This window comes from Malania oleifera, chromosome 12 (assembly GCF_029873635.1).
Source record: "Malania oleifera isolate guangnan ecotype guangnan chromosome 12, ASM2987363v1, whole genome shotgun sequence".
NCBI lineage: Eukaryota > Viridiplantae > Streptophyta > Magnoliopsida > Santalales > Ximeniaceae > Malania > Malania oleifera.
In genome coordinates this window covers 78,969,837-78,979,602 of record NC_080428.1, presented here as the reverse complement: position 1 = coordinate 78,979,602, position 9,766 = coordinate 78,969,837, and positions in this window count along the sequence as shown.

Genomic DNA, 9,766 nt, shown 5'->3' with positions numbered 1-9,766 from the left:
TAAGTAAATTTATTTTCAGAAAAACAAATGTTATACTTGTATATTATAGATGAAATGTACGTTTGGGTAATACTGCTATTATGATGAAACATATATGCATGTATGAGATGCCAGAGAATTACGATTTTAGAATAATAAGTATGATTTTATACAGTGCATGTGTGGCATGAATATTATTTTATGTGAACATATTATGATATGAAAGATTTTATGAACAAAGTATGATTTCAAGTATTATGAAAAGATATGTTATGTTACGATCATTTTGACGAATGTTTGATAAATGAATTATTTTCAGAATGTATATACCTGAAACGATGTTGGCACGAGGCCATGTATTTTATGTTATCGGCACGAGGCCGTATTCATGTTTTGGCATGAGGCCATGTATTTATATTATCAGCACGAGGCCGTATTTACGATGTTGGCGCGAGGCCATGCATTTATGATTTTAGCACGAGGCCGTATCTATGTTTTCGGCACGAGGCCATGATGATGTTATGTATGTTCATGTATTATATGTTATTACAACCAGGATGTTAGTTTAGTTTAGTTCAGTTCAGGGCTCAGTACCGTAGCTATATGTGTAGATCAGATATCTACGTCAGATTAGTGCTAACCATCCCATGAGAGGATGGGAGATGGATAGTCGATGTGACTTTCAGTAGAGTGTGGACGTCCACCTGGAAGTTCGGACCAGGGTGTGGCGGGCCCATCGTACTTACAGACATATTTGATTTGGCAGTGGTCGGCCAGCCATTGTCGGGTCCCGCCTTCGGGCTGTACAACCCGTCATGGGGGGTAATACATGACACCAGCTAACTATTCATCCTGGGTTTTGTTTATAGTACTACAGTTATAACAGATGTTTTTATGTATGTTATGATTTATTAACAGATGTGAAAATACATGCTTATCCAGTACGATTTAATGGATGTTTACAAAATTATGAAATGTACTGTATATGTATATGTACCTTAAATTTTCATGTTGCACACAACTGTATTTAATTTATTTTCCCTTACTGAGAAGTGTTTCACCCCCAACATTAATATATTTTTTTCAAGAAACCCAGAGAAACTGGCGGGTTAAGGCCGCCGTTGAGTGAGTGGAGCTTCCCTACTAAAAGGGTAAGGGCGCTGAACTAGGACTAGGAGATTTTTGTTATATGGTCCTAGTGTCATTTTGATATTATGAGGGTTGTATATATGTACAGTATTGGGAGATGTAGTGAACTCTGGTATTATGTTTCTAGTATTATGCTTTATGGATCGATGTTTGGATGTTATGTTTACTACTGCTAGGTTTTCCGCTGTGTTTGATAGATGTCCCCGCTACCCACAGGTTCGGGTTAACCATTTTACTTATTATGCTACAGTTTACATTAAGAATTAGAGGGATGTTACAGTTTTTGTCATCATATGTGAACTATTATCATCGGTGTGAATTTTTTCAAACTGCATAATTTCTTATCCAACACATCCTAAATTCAATGATATCTAACATCAATATGTTTTGACTTTGAATGGAAGATAGGATTCTTGCTCAAATGAATTGCACTTTGGCTATCACAAAAAAGAACATCCTTTCTTGTTCCATGTTCAACTTTTTCAAGAATTTCTTCAACCAAAGCAATTCTTTGCAAGTTTCCATAATGACAATAAACTTGACTTTTGTAATAGATAAAGCAACACATTTCTATAATTTTTATTGTCATGTCACACCTCCCCCTGCAAAAGTCATCAAATAACTCGAAGTTGATTTTCTGGAATCAATATCACTGACCATGTCGGCATCCGTGAATCTATGGAGCATAGATTTATCATTTCCAAAGCACAAACACACCTTCGAAGTGCCTCTAAGGTATCGGAGAATCCATTTTACTGCTAACCAATGCTCCTTTCCCGGATTAGAGAGAAATCAACTAGCAACCAGCGAATTTTGCTTTATCCATAATGAACATTTCAAGCACTTTTTCAATGCACCTTTCTTGAAACAACCAAATTTGCTCTTTTTCATGATCACGAATAATTTGCATGCCAACAATTTGCATTGCCGGTCTCAAGTCTTTCATAGCAAAAGACTGGCTCAACTCCAACTTCTGTTAATCTTGGAGAAGTCTTGCCCTACAATGAGCATATCATCAACATAGAGTAAGAGAATAATATGAGTACCATCTAAAAACTTTTTCACAAACACTTAATCATCCGAAGAGGTTTTTGAGTAACCATGACCAATCATGAAAGAATTAAATTTCTTGTACCATCTCTGTGGTGCTTGCTTCAACCCATACAAACTTTATTTAATTCGACACTAAATTCTCTTTCCCTTTTTGTTTGAAACCTTCCAATTGTTCCATGTAAATTTCCTTTTCCAAGTCACCATGTAAGAAAACAGTTTTCACATCTAGTTGCTTAACTTCTAAATTCAAATTTTCTGTTATGCCAAGAACAACTCGAATAGATGACATTTTCACAACCGGTGAGAATATTTCATCAAAGTCAATTCCCTTTTTCTGACCAAAGCCTTTTACCACAAATCAAGCCTTATACCGAAGATTTTTTCCATCATTTTTCAATCTAAACACCCATTTATTTTTCAAAACTTTCTTTCTAGGAGGAAGTTAAATCAAATCATAAGTATGATTGTCAACTATGGACTTCATTTCCTCTTGCATAGCCTCCATCCATTCAACTTTATTTTCATGGTTCATGGCTTCTTGATAGCTTTCGGGCTCCCCTTGATCTGTTAGAGTAACATAATTACTTGATGGATATTTAGTTGAAGGTCTTGGCTCTCTTGAAGACCTTCTCAATGGAGCTTGCTCTTGAACTTGTTGCTCCCCCTCATTTTCATCTTCAACGTCACTAGGAATTTCATCAATTTCAACATCTTCAAGAGATGGAAGAACATATTTCATATTTTCATCATGTGCCAAAGGTGGAGAAGGTGACTCTAAGTCAACAAAATCATTCCCATTAGATTGTGGTTACTCAATTGTGCCAAAATCTTCAATTGTTTGATCTTCAAAAAATATAACATCTCAGCTTCTAACAACTTTCTTGTCAATCGGATCCCACAATCTATATCCAAATTCATCATGCCCATAGCCAAGAAAAATACATTGCATTGTCTTGTCATCAAGTTTGGATCTTTCATCTTTTGGAATGTGAACAAATGCACGACAACCAAACACTTTCAAATGATCATAAGTGACATCCTTACCTTTCCAAATTTTTTCGGGAACTTCACCAAGTAAAGGAGTTGAAAGAAGAAAAATTAATCAAGTCCACTGCCATCCTCTTTGCTTCACCCTAAAATGATTTTAGCAATTTCACATAAGAAAAACATACATCTCATTCTCTCCAATATGGTGCGGTTCATCCTTTCGGCAATTCCATTTTATTGAGTGGTTTTCTTGATGGTCTTTTGATGTCTAATGTCTTGACTATAACAATATGCATTAAATGGGCCAATGTACTCTCCACCATTATCTGAGCGCACACATTTCACCTTCTTTCCAGTCTTCTTTTCAACATTAACCTGAAAAATGCTTAAACACATCTAAAACTTGATCTTTAGTCTTCAAAGTGTAAACCCAAACTTTTTTTGAACAATCATCAATAAAAGTAACAAAGTAAAGTGCACCACCATGAGATTTAGCTTTCAAAGGACCACATACATCAAAATGTATCAAATCTAGAACATTAGATTTTTTTAGTAACAAACTTTGTACGACAATGAGCTCTATGTTGCTTACTAGCAAAACAATGAACACAAACTTTAATAGGAGTACCTTTCATTATGGGTAAAAGCTTCTTTTTGTACAAAAATTGCATTCCTTTTTCACTCATGTGCCCAAACTGCTTATGCCACAAATCGGTAGAAGAGTGACTCTCAATTGCATTCACAACACCATTACCAATTTTACCTTACATCATGTATAGTGTACTGGTCTTCTTCGCTTTAGCCACCACCAAATTACCTTTTGTGAGCTTCCATTTTCCATCACCAAAATGGTTGTCAAATCCTTCATCATCAAGCTTTCTAGTAGATATCAAATTTAGCCGAATGTCGGGTACATGTCTCACCTTTGAGTACAAACTTGCATCCAAGATTTGTTTCCAAACAAACATTTCCCATGCCAATAATTTTTGACAAACCTTCATTCCCCATCCGAACAACTCCATAACTTCCTTTCTAATAGGAAGTGAAGAAATCTTCCTAAGAAATGACATGAGATAACGCACCAGAATCAATGACCCATTCAGTCTTTTGACTTGTCAAATTAATGCAACTTTCATCACAAACAACCATCAGATGCAACTAAAGTTGTGTCTTCATGCTTTTTCTAAAAAAATTTCTCTTTATTTTGCTCCTTGAATTTCAATTTTTTACACTCCCGCTTCATATGCCCTTTCTTATGACAATAGTTGTAATAACCCCAAAAAGGGATATAGAAAATTAGTGGAATGATTTTTAAAAAAATTAATTAATTAATTAATTAATCGTGTATTTTCTCAGATGAAATGGTGATTTGAAAAGTAAAGTGTATTATAATTGTACTCATATGGTCACACACTGTAAATAATTTATTCTTTCTTACTGAGATGTGTCTCACCCAAATTATCTAAATTTTTCAAGGGATAGAAATAGGCCAGGTGGTAGATCTCTGTGATCATAGGGAGCTAAAACCTTGATATACAGGGTAAGTTTGGACTAGGGAGGTGTGATTCCCTAGGATTGTATTGTTTGTGAATATGGGTTAGTATTGTGTATATGTGTATATGGATACTCTGGGTATTGTATTCTGACTGATATGTGTATACTGTTTTCCACTGTTAGGTTGTATAATAAAATAATTTTTTACCCGGTACCCAATGCGGGCCGGGTCGTATTAATGATGAAGGATTGTTGACGTGACCGATTTGTGGATGTTGTGGATGACGTGTAATTATTTATTATTATTGGAAAAAACATTGTACGAAAATTGAGGCGTCACAATAATGACACTCAATATCCTTTTTCGAAATTGAGCTGGACCGACCTCTTGATTTATCATTATGGTGAGAAGATCTACTTTTACTTCTACCTATCCCTCGATTTTCTGTCACAAATGCCTCTGAATGAGAATAACCAGTTGATTTTCTTCTAATTTCTTCATTCAACAAGCTGCTAATTACTTGGTTCATAGTAACAATGTAATACCCCAACCCTCTAGGTGGCCCCAGAGTGCTACTAAATATACATAACATGCATATCTCTAATACCATACTTAAACTACCTGCCCTAATAAGGGACATACGGGTATATCATACTTATTTGTATTCTCATGCACAACGAAAAACATAAACATTCATATATCTTCTAATAGACTACTAGAGTATCTAAATGTTTCTTATATACATACATACATTCTAAAACATAATCAGTCATTACATTCCCCAAAAAGACCTCTTGACCAAAGCCTAATACATATACAAACACTTACGTAGACTAATAACAATACTACGCTCCAAAGTCCCTCTACAAGTTAGGACCGATTTCCTGTAGGACTTGAAACAAAGGTTGTATATTAGGTTGAGACACTTCTCAGTAAGGTGGATAATATTACATCAGTGTATGATAGCATAAGTTTATACTAGTAAAAATAGATATGCATTTAAATCATTCTTAATCTTGTGATATAGGAGATATATATATATATATATATATATATATATATATATATATATATATATAATTCCTGTAATAAATAATTCAATATCATTACAAATGAGAGTTCCCGAGGTTAAGGTAGGGTACAGGCCCATACACTATATAATCCCTTTGCTCGGTACTCAACCTTGTAAATTTACCCATTTGAGTTTTTAAATCATGTATATATATATAGAACTCATCCCAGCTTTGAAACATGAAACTACGCCATTTACTTCCCCCATGACATAGGTTGTGCATTCATAAAGCTCTGATCCAGACCTGGTTATAACCAGACTAGTTAGGCAACATATTCTCCAGTCCAATTTGCCCATCACCAACTTGGCCCTTAAGTTGACCAGTAGCAGGCCTTCATACCAATCAACTATCTCAATACCCACACTAAACTAGCATGTGGTTGCACTATACCTCTAATTCTAGCAACAGTACCACGCTTACTGATAACGAACTTTTTAAGGCCCCCTGATAATAATAAGCTTTTTAAGGCTTTCTTAATAACAAGCTGTATAAGGCGGTTCCCACATCATATATACAATTTGTAATAAGAGCATATTAACCTGTTTTCATGATCATAAATCATCTATGCAATTCTAGTATCTTTCACAATCTCATTCATTCATTCTTTCATACTTTCATTCTTTCATTCATTCTTTCATACATTCATTCTGTGGTATAAACCGGTACACACACTCTCGGTTTAATCCTTACATACATAGTACTCGGTATCTAACCGACATTTCTTTTCTGCATTTCCTGATAATCATTTGGAACTCCAGTTCCCATATTTCATAAACATACTTTTCATTTTAGTATCATACTATTTCATATCACATGCCACACTTATTTGGTCAAAATATGTTATACATAGTATATGGCTCGTAAAATATCATTTAATATGGAAAACAAGGGTTTCAAGCATCTCCTACTTTAAGTTTAAAGCAAATAAAGATGTTTTGAGAAGTTTGGAGATCATACGCCAAAACCCTAGTTTTTACCAAAATCGTAAAACTGACAATTTTACCTGGTATAATTTTTCAAATGAACAGTCATAACGTACATATAAACATAAGCTATAGTTCTACTGATTTAGTTTTCTAAAATAAATGATGTAAACAAATTGATTACGCGCCGAAACTGCTTAATTGGACATTTAACTTGGGCTTTACGGTTTATATTTTTAATTAAATGTCTAAAATTATCCAATATTTTAATGAAGTGCCAAAATCATCATTCTTGAACTTTATTGCATTATTTATGAAGTTTTGGTAATTTTTTGTTGCAGGAAAAATCTCGGAAATCAAAACCGACACCTGTTCATATTTCGTGCATAACTTTTCCGTCCGAGCTTTGATCGAGACGATTCAAATTTTTGGAAAAAGAGGAAAGGATTATCTACAACTTTTGTGTTTTGAGTTTTGTGAGAAACGAGCTCCAGAAGAGTCAGATTTGCGATGAATAGAGAATGAAAAAAATGAAAAAAATATAACAATTGGGTCGGGTTATCTCTATCCGGGTCTTAGGGCAGCTTCTTTCCCCCATCCCTATTTAATCCCCTTTTCTCCCCTGTGTAGGGTGTGCCTCCGGCACCCTTCTCTCTCCCTCAAACTCTCCCTCTTCCTTTCTCTTTCTCCCTTATTTTGTTTTCTTTCTTTCTTGCTCTCTCCCTCTTTGTTGCTTTCTTTTCCTTTTATCCTCTTAGCTCCCTGCTCAATCTTCTTCTTCTTCTCTCCTTCTTCCTTTCTTGCTGTTTCTCTTGCCTTTCTTCTCCTCTCTGCTCTTCCTCTTTCCCCTATTTCTCCATACCTTCAGGCCTGCAAACCGTGAGCCATCACGACCACCACAGCAGCCTCCTATGCAAGCAATTCCAACTTCTTGGCCACAAGTCGCTGCAACCTGCTCTGCCATAGCAGAATAGAGCAGCCATCAGAGCACCACACAGCTGGCAACCACCGCAGCAGCCCGCCATCCACTCCAGCACCAGCATCAACCCGAGGCCAGCTGCTGCAACCAGCTTTTCCAGCCTTCAAATAGCAACTCCAACATACCCGAGCACCATACCAGTCACACCCGAGAGCACCATCCATCTGCTGCTGCTCAACACTGCAACATCCGGGCTCTGCTCTTTCTCTCTCTCTCTCTCTCTCTCTCTTGCTTTCTCTTTTTTTTTTTATCCTTTTCTTTTCTTTTCTTTTCTGTTTTTTTAATTGCAATGAAATAATATTTCTTTATATTAGTTATAGTTTATTGGAAGTTTAGAATTTGAATAGTTGTTAAGGGATTTTAATTTTTTTTATTAAAGTTTAGTTTTTTATTATTATTTACTTATCTTGTTCGTCGTTAAAGTTAGTATTAGGTCTAAGTATTTAAATTGGTTGTTTTATTTATCTTCACTTAATTTAAATTCTGTTTTAATTCTTGTTTGCGGTTAACTTATGGTGCTTGCTTCAATTTTGTAGTTTTGTTAAAGATTCGTTTCTTTTTGTCCGCGTATGTGTCTAATTGAATTTTCAGTGTTGCGTATTTTAATTCCATGTCCAAAGTTGCCATCTTTAATTAGTGTGTGCTCCGATGTTTCCTTGAGTAGGTTAGGGTTTCCATTTTTGCTCTTTAAATTGAAGCATGCTAGTTTTAGGACTTTAATTTAAGTTTTTATTTAAATCTCCGAAATTCTGAAAAACCCCGAATCTGAACCAAGTTCAGTACCTTTTTAATTTCGATTGGACGAACGTAAATTTTGAGATTAAAACGCATTCCCTAAGGAGACAATCTAGCCCTTAGGCTTAATATTACAGGACAGAACTCCTATACTTGGGATAGCTTTCGAAATGCTCATTTTTCTAGTGAGTCACAAATCTCCTTACCTTTTTACATAAAAACGAACCCGAGGGGCTTGAAATGGTAATAACCTAAAACTTCAATCTGGTGAAAACACGTATCCTTGCTAGACCAAGGGTGAGAGAGACAATCGGGACCCAAAATAGAGTTCGGAAAGGCTTTATAGGGAAAAAATTTCGAAACCCTAGAAGAGAGAAGAGAGAGATTTGAGAATTCCCAAAAAAAATGAGTTCAAACCTATTTATAGGTGAGTAAGCCCAGAGGAAAATCGGCAACAGTTTCCCCTGTCACCACAAAATCATCGCCGATTTGTGGTTGACTCGCCTTATTGACCTAAATCTGACGACGATTTTTCTACTGCATAAAAAACCGTTTAAGGTTTTGTCCCTGCATGCTCAAATCCTTCCTTTTTCTTTTATTTTCCTTCATTTCTCTCTTCTATATTCTCTTTCTTTTATTTTTCGGGTTCGGGTTCCTACAAACAATTCCATTAGAAGCCAAATTACTAACTGTCACAACCAAAGTTTTCCAACTTTCCGGTAAAGAGTTAAGAAGCATCAGGGCTTACAACTCATCATCAAAAACTATTTTCATAGTAGCAAGCTGCTTGATAATATTTTTCATCTCATTCAAATGCTCGGAAATAAGACCATCATCTTTATATTTCAAGTTCACCAATTTTCGAAAAAGGAAAGCTTTATTTGTAACGGACTTTTTATCATAAAGACCCTCTAATTTTTTTTCCACAATTCATGTGCTAAAGTTTCGGTAGAAATATGATGAAAAACACTATCATTGGTCCATTGCTAGATGATACCAACGGTTTTTCTATTAAGCTTATTTCACTCATAATCACTCGTGTCTTTAGGCTTTCGATTATCACCCTCAATAAGTCCATCTAAATCTTTGTAAAATAAAAGATCTTATATTTTTGTTTTTCAAGTTACCCAATTGTTTCCATTGAAACTAATCATACGACCAACATTACCATCTATGATTTACACAAGCCTAATGAGTCCAAAGAACATGGCTCTTATACCACTTGTTGGGAAAAAAAAATTTATGTAAACTGATTCCACAAGTAAATCAGTGGTGTAATGCAAATAATAAATAAAATGAAACGCAAGAAATTTAACGTGGTTCCCTCAAATGTTAAGGTACGTCCATAGGGCACAACAGTCCAAATCCACCATTACCAAATTCATACAAAGTG